Source organism: Phoxinus phoxinus (genome assembly GCF_949152265.1).
Source record: "Phoxinus phoxinus genome assembly, chromosome: 7".
Taxonomy (NCBI): Eukaryota; Metazoa; Chordata; class Actinopteri; order Cypriniformes; family Leuciscidae; genus Phoxinus; species Phoxinus phoxinus.
This window is the reverse complement of record NC_136882.1, coordinates 1,319,475-1,327,545: the sequence shown is the minus strand read 5'-3', so window position 1 is coordinate 1,327,545 and position 8,071 is coordinate 1,319,475.

Sequence of the window (8,071 nt, the reverse complement as noted above, 5' to 3'; positions counted from 1 at the left end):
GAATTACCGTTCTCGAATACCGCGCAAATAAATTTTACGTAGCGCTTGCAAAAACAGACGTAAGGCTGTATCTCCACAACGCTTTATCGGATTCAGACCAAATTTGGTACATGTCATCACAAGCATGACCTGAGGCTACATGCTGCGTTTCGGCGCAGCGCCACCTACTGGTCCGGAGATATGAAGAATTTATGTTTTTGCTTATAACTTCTGAACGGTTTGTCCAAAAATCACAAAAGTGGTCTCGTTAGATTCAGGGCGTCGTGCTGAGTTGACTGATATCCAATTTTCCCATATTGGTCATTTTGGCTGTCGGCCATTTTGAATTATGTGCTAAAATGCTGTATTTTATGAACGCATGAACGTATCGTTACGAAACTCAGTATGGGTCATCAGTACAACGCCCTAAAGGTACTCAAAAATGTATGAGACAGCGCCACCTTTTGGTCAAAAGTTATAATGAAATTTCCAAAAATGCTAATAACTTTTGAATAAATTAGCCTATAGTAATGACACTGGTCTCAATAGATTCCTTGGGTTATGCTGAAAACATAGATACCAATTTTGCCATAGTCAGCCAAACTTCCTGTCCGCCATATTTATTTTCTTTTAAAACCTACTTTTTCAAACTCCTCCTAGACCGAACGTCCGATTTTCACCAAAATCGGATCGTGTCATCTCCAGACCGTGCCGAGTAAAAGTTATGGATTTCGTGTCGATAGACAAAACCGTTTTCGTATACCGCAGTGGCAAAGTTGAGGCATGATGCCAAAATGACTATTCAGGCTTTATATCTGCAATGCCTTGACATATTGACACCAAACTTTGTATGTGTCATTGTCACTTCACTCTGACCACATCACATCAGTTTCGTAATTGCGCCACCTATTGGTCGAAAGTGATAATCATATTTTTAGTTAATGTATGTGATTTTTCAACCAATTTGCCAAAATTGATCTTCAAATGTCTTTAATTGCTCCTTGCTGCAGTTTGTCTCACACTTTCAGCCATGTAGGCATATCTCGTCGTCTGCTTTTGCGCTTGGCCCCGTGATGGCTGCTTGCAGCTATATTTAGGGGCCAAGCACTGAAGGTGCGGGCACCTATTGTATCTGTTCCCGTTCTTATTCTTCTTTTTCTTTTTCTTTTTCTTTTTCTTTTTCTTTTTCTTTTTCTTTTTCTTCTTCCGACTGGGCGTCTATGGCAGCCTATAGAACCGTTTGCGGGAAACTTATGAAAATTGGCACAGTGATAGAGGACAGCCTGAACTATCACCATAGCAAATTTGGAGTCTCCAACTCATTCCCTCTAGCGCCACCAGCTGTCCAAAGTTTCACTCATGTTTATGCCAATAACTTTTGAACCACAAGGGCTAGAAACAAAATTCTTTTTTCCTCTGATTCCTGAGCTCATGACGATTCGACTGCACCCTATGACGTCATTTTCCGTCATAATAGTTTTCCCGCCATTTTGAATTTTCCGAAAAACCTACTTTTTCGAACTCCTCCTAGGCCGTTGCTCCGAATTTCACGAAAAATGAACCAGATCATCTCCAGACCTTGACGACCAAAAGTTATGGAATTCAAGTTGAATCGAATTACCGTTCTCGAATACCGCGCAAATAAATTTTACGTAGCGCTTGCAAAAACAGACGTAAGGCTGTATCTCCACAACGCTTTATCGGATTCAGACCAAATTTGGTACATGTCATCACAAGCATGACCTGAGGCTACATGCTGCGTTTCGGCGCAGCGCCACCTACTGGTCCGGAGATATGAAGAATTTATGTTTTTGCTTATAACTTCTGAACGGTTTGTCCAAAAATCACAAAAGTGGTCTCGTTAGATTCAGGGCGTCGTGCTGAGTTGACTGATATCCAATTTTCCCATATTGGTCATTTTGGCTGTCGGCCATTTTGAATTATGTGCTAAAATGCTGTATTTTATGAACGCATGAACGTATCGTTACGAAACTCAGTATGGGTCATCAGTACAACGCCCTAAAGGTACTCAAAAGATTATGAGACAGCGCCACCTTTTGGTCAAAAGTTATAGTGAAATTTCCAAAAATGCTAATAACTTTTGAATAAATTTGCCTATAGTAATGACACTGATCTCAATAGATTCCTTGGGTTATGCTGAAAACATAGATACCAATTTTGCCATAGTCAGCCAAACTTCCTGTCCGCCATCTTTATTTTCTTTTAAAACCTACTTTTTCGAACTCCTCCTAGACCGAACGTCCGATTTTCACCAAAATCGGATCGTGTCATCTCCAGACCGTGCCGAGTAAAAGTTATGGATTTCGTGTCGATAGACGAAACCGTTTTTGTATACCGCAGTGGCAAAGTTGAGGCATGATGCCAAAATGACTATTCAGGCTTTATATCTGCAATGCCTTGACATATTGACACCAAACTTTGTAAGTGTCATTGTCACTTCACTCTGACCACATCACATTAGTTTCGTAATTGCGCCACCTATTGGTCGAAAGTGATAATCATATTTTTTGTTATTGTATGTGACTTTCAACCATTTTGCCAAAATTCATCTTCAAATGTCTTTAATTGCTCCTTGCTGCAGTTTGTCTCACACTTTCAGCCACTTTGGCATGTCTTGTCGTCTTGCTTGCGCTTGGCCCCGGTGATTGCTGCTTGCAGCTATATTTATTAGGGGCCAAGCACTGAAGGTGCGGGCACCTATTGTATCTGTTCCCGTACCAAAAATAATTCTTCTTCTTCTTCCGCTCTGGGAGTCTATGGCAGCCCATAGAACCGATCGCGGGAAAGTTGTAATGGTATGACATTCGGATAGAGGACAGTCCCAACATTAAATACACCAATTTTGGTGTGTCTAAGTCATTCCCTCTAGCGCCACCAACTGTCCAAAGTTTCACTCATGTTTATTCTAATAACTTTTGAACCACAAGGGCTAGAAACAAAATTCTTTTTTCCTCTGATTCCTGACCTCGTGACGATTCGATTGCACCCAATGACGTCATTTTGCGCCATGAAAAGTTTTCCGCCATTTTGAATTTTCCGAAAAAGCTACTTTTTCGAACTCCTCCTAGGCCGTTGCTCCAATTTCCATGAAAATTGAATCAGATCATCTACAGACCATGCCGACAAAAAGTTATGGAATTCAAGTTGATTCGAATTACCGTTCTCGAATACCGCGCAAATAAATTTTACGTAGCGCTTGCAAAAACAGACGTAAGGCCGTATCTCCACAACGCTTTATCGGATTCAGACCAAATTTGGTACATGTCATCACAAGCATGACCTGAGGCTACATGCTGCGTTTCGGCGCAGCGCCACCTACTGGTCCGGAGATATGAAGAATTTATATTTTTGCTTATAACTTCTGAACGGTTTGTCCAAAAATCACAAAAGTGGTCTCGTTAGATTCAGGGCATCGTGCTGAGTCGATTGATATCCAATTTTCCCATATCGGCCATTTTGGCTGTCGGCCATTTTGAATTATGTGCTAAAATGCTGTATTTTATGAACGCATGAACGTATCGTTACGAAACTCAGTATGGGTCATCAGTACAACGCCCTAAAAGTACTCAAAAATTTATGAGACAGCGCCACCTTTTGGTCAAAAGTTATAATGAAATTTCCAAAAATGCTAATAACTTTTGAATAAATTTGCCTATAGTAATGACACTGATCTCAATAGATTCCTTGGGTTATGCTGAAAACATAGATACCAATTTTGCCATAGTCAATCAAAGTTCCTGTCCGCCATCTTTATTTTCTTTTAAAACCTACTTTTTCGAACTCCTCCTAGACCGAACGTCCGATTTTCACCAAAATCGGATCGTGTCATCTCCAGACTGTGCCGAGTAAAAGTTATGGATTTCGTGTCGATAGACAAAACCGTTTTCGTATACCGCAGTGGCAAAGTTGAGGCATGATGCCAAAATGACTATTCAGGCTTTATATCTGCAATGCCTTGACATATTGACACCAAACTTTGTATGTGTCATTGTCACTTCACTCTGACCACATCACATCAGTTTCGTAACTGCGCCACCTATTGGTCGAAAGTGATAATCATATTTTTAGTTATTGTATGTGATTTTTCAACCATTTTGCCAAAATTCATCTTCAAATGTCTTTAATTGCTCCTTGCTGCAGTGGGTCTCACACTCCCATCCACTTTGGCATGTCTTGTCGTCTTGCTTGCGCTTGGCCCCGGTGATTGCTGCTTGCAGCTATATTTAGGGGCCAAGCACTGAAGGTGCGGGCACCTATTGTATCTGTTCCCGTTCTTATTCTTCTTCTTTTTCTTTTTTTTCTTTTTTTTCTTCCGACTGGGCGTCTATGGCAGCCTATAGAACCGTTTGCGGGAAACTTATACAAATTGGCACAGTGATAGAGGACAGCCTGAACTATCACCATAGCAAATTTGGAGTCTCCAACTCATTCCCTCTAGCGCCACCAGCTGTCCAAAGTTTCACTCATGTTTATGCTAATAACTTTTGAACCACAAGGGCTAGAAACAAAATTCTTTTTTCCTCTGATTCCTGAGCTCACGACGATTCGACTGCACCCTATGACGTCATTTTCCGTCATAATAGTTTTCCCGCCATTTTGAATTTTCCGAAAAACCTACTTTTTCGAACTCCTCCTAGGCCGTTGCTCCGAATTTCACGAAAAATGAACCAGATCATCTCCAGACCTTGACGACCAAAAGTTATGGAATTCAAGTTGATTCGAATTACCGTTCTCGAATACCGCGCAAATAAATTTTACGTAGCGCTTGCGAAAACAGACGTAAGGCCGTATCTCCACAACGCTTTATCGGATTCAGACCAAATTTGGTATATGTCATCACAAGCATGACTTGAGGCTACATGCTGCGTTTCGGCGCAGCGCCACCTACTGGTCCGGAGATATGAATAATTTATGTTTTTGCTTATAACTTCTGAACGGTTTGTCCAAAAATCACAAAAGTGGTCTCGTTAGATTCAGGGCGTCGTGATGAGTCGACTGATATTCAATTTTCCCATATCGCCCATTTTGGCTGTCGGCCATTTTGAATTATGTGCTAAAATGCTGTATTTTATGAACGCATGAACGTATCGTTACGAAACTCAGTATGGGTCATCAGTACAACGCCCTAAAGGTACTCAAAAATTTATGAGACAGCGCCACCTTTTGGTCAAAAGTTATAATGAAATTTCCAAAAATGCTAATAACTTTTGAATAAATTTGCCTATAGTAATGACACTGATCTCAATAGATTCCTTGGGTTATGCTGAAAACATAGATACCAATTTTGCCATAGTCAGCCAAACTTCCTGTCCGCCATCTTTATTTTGTTTTAAAACCTACTTTTTCGAACTCCTCCTAGACCGAACGTCCGATTTTCACCAAAATCGGATCGTGTCATCTCCAGACCGTGCCGAGTAAAAGTTATGGATTTCGTGTCGATAGACGAAACCGTTTTTGTATACCGCAGTGGCAAATTTGAGGCATGATGCCAAAATGACTATTCAGGCTTTATATCTGCAATGCCTTGCCATATTGACACCAAACTTTGTAAGTGTCATTGTCACTTCACTCTGACCACATCACATCAGTTTCGTAACTGCGCCACCTATTGGTCGAAAGTGATAATCATATTTTTAGTTAATGTATGTGATTTTTCAACCATTTTGCCAAAATTCTTCTTTAAATGTCTTCAATTGCTCCTAGCTGCAGTTGGTCTCACACTCCCAGCCACTTTGGCATGTCTTGTCGTCTTGCTTGCGCTTGGCCCCGGTGATTGCTGCTTGCAGCTATATTTATTATTATTCTGCTTCTTCCGACTGGGCGTCTATGGCAGCCCATAGAAGCGTATGCGGGAAAGTTGTTCCGGTTTGACATTCTGATAGAGGACATTCCCAACAGTAATTGCACCAATTTTGGTGTCTCTAACTCATTCCCTCTAGCGCCACCACCTGTCCAAAGTTTCACTTATATTATGCTAATAACTTTTAAACCGTAAGGCCTATCAACAAAATTCTTTTTTCCTCTGATTCCTGAGCTCACGACGATTCGACTGGACCCTATGACGTCATTTTCCGTCATAAAAATATGGCCGCCATTTTGAATTGTCCAAAAAACCTTCTTTTGCGAACTCGTCCTAGACGGTTTGTCCGATTTGCACCAAAATTGCACCAGATCATCTTCAGGCTGTGGGGACAAAAAGTTATGGAATTCAAGTTGATTCGTCAAACCGTTTTCGATAAACGCGCAAACAAATTTTACATAGCGCTTGCGAAAACAGACATAAGGCTGTATCTCCGCATCGCTTAATCGTATTCAAACCAAACTTCCTACATGTCATCACAAGCATGACCTGAGGCTACATGCTGCGTTTCGGCGCAGCGCCACCTACTGGTCTGGAGATATGAAAAAAGGCTATTTTTGCTTATAACTTCTGAACGGTTTGTCCAAAAATCACAAAAGTGGTCTCGATAGATTCAGGGCGTCATGTTGAGTTGACTGATATCCAATTTTTCCATATCGGCCATTTTGGCTGTCGGCCATTTTGAATTATGTGCTAAAATGCTGTATTTTATGAACGCATGAACGTATCGTTACGAAACTCAGTATGGGTCATCAGTACAAAGCCCTAAAGGTACTCAAAAGATTATGAGACAGCGCCACCTTTTGGTCAAAAGTTATAATGAAATTTCCAAAAATGCTAATAACTTTTGAATAAATTTGCCTATAGTAATGACACTGATCTCAATAGATTCCTTGGGTTATGCTGAAAACATAGATACCAATTTTGCCATAGTCAGCCAAACTTCCTGTCCGCCATCTTTATTTTCTTTTAAAACCTACTTTTTCGAACTCCTCCTAGACCGAACGTCCGATTTTCACCAAAATCGGATCGTGTCATCTCCAGACCGTGCCGAGTAAAAGTTATGGATTTCGTGTCGATAGACGAAACCGTTTTCGTATACCGCAGTGGCAAAGTTGAGGCATGATGCCAAAATGACTATTCAGGCTTTATATCTGCAATGCCTTGACATATTGACACCAAACTTTGTATGTGTCATTGTCACTTCACTCTGACCACATCACATCAGTTTCGTAACTGCGCCACCTATTGGTCGAAAGTGATAATCATATTTTTAGTTATTGTATGTGATTTTTCAACCATTTTGCCCAAATTCATCTTCAAATGTCTTTAATTGCTCCTTGCTGCAGTGGGTCTCACACTCCCAGCCACTTTGGCATGTCATGTCGTCTTGCTTGCGCTTGGCCCCGGTGATTGCTGCTTGCAGCTATATTTAGGGGCCAAGCACTGAAGGTGCGGGCACCTATTGTATCTGTTCCCGTTCTTATTCTTCTTCTTTTTCTTTTTTTTCTTTTTTTTCTTCCGACTGGGCGTCTATGGCAGCCTATAGAACCGTTTGCGGGAAACTTATACAAATTGGCACAGTGATAGAGGACAGCCTGAACTATCACCATAGCAAATTTGGAGTCTCCAACTCATTCCCTCTAGCGCCACCAGCTGTCCAAAGTTTCACTCATGTTTATGCTAATAACTTTTGAACCACAAGGGCTAGAAACAAAATTCTTTTTTCCTCTGATTCCTGAGCTCATGGCGATTCGACTGCACCCTATGACGTCATTTTCCGTCATAATAGTTTTCCCGCCATTTTGAATTTTCCGAAAAACCTACTTTTTCGAACTCCTCCTAGGCCGTTGCTCCGAATTTCACGAAAAATGAACCAGATCATCTCCAGACCTTGACGACCAAAAGTTATGGAATTCAAGTTGATTCGAATTACCGTTCTCGAATACCACGCAAATAAATTTTATGTAGCGCTTGCGAAAACAGACGTAAGGCCGTATCTCCACAACGCTTTATCGGATTCAGACCAAATTTGGTACATGTCATCACAAGCATGACTTGAGGCTACATGCTGCGTTTCGGCACAGCGCCACCTACTGGTCCGGAGATATGAAGAATTTATGTTTTTGCTTATAACTTCTGAACGGTTTGTCCAAAAATCACAAAAGTGGTCTCGTTAGATTCAGGGCGTCGTGCTGAGTTGACTGATAT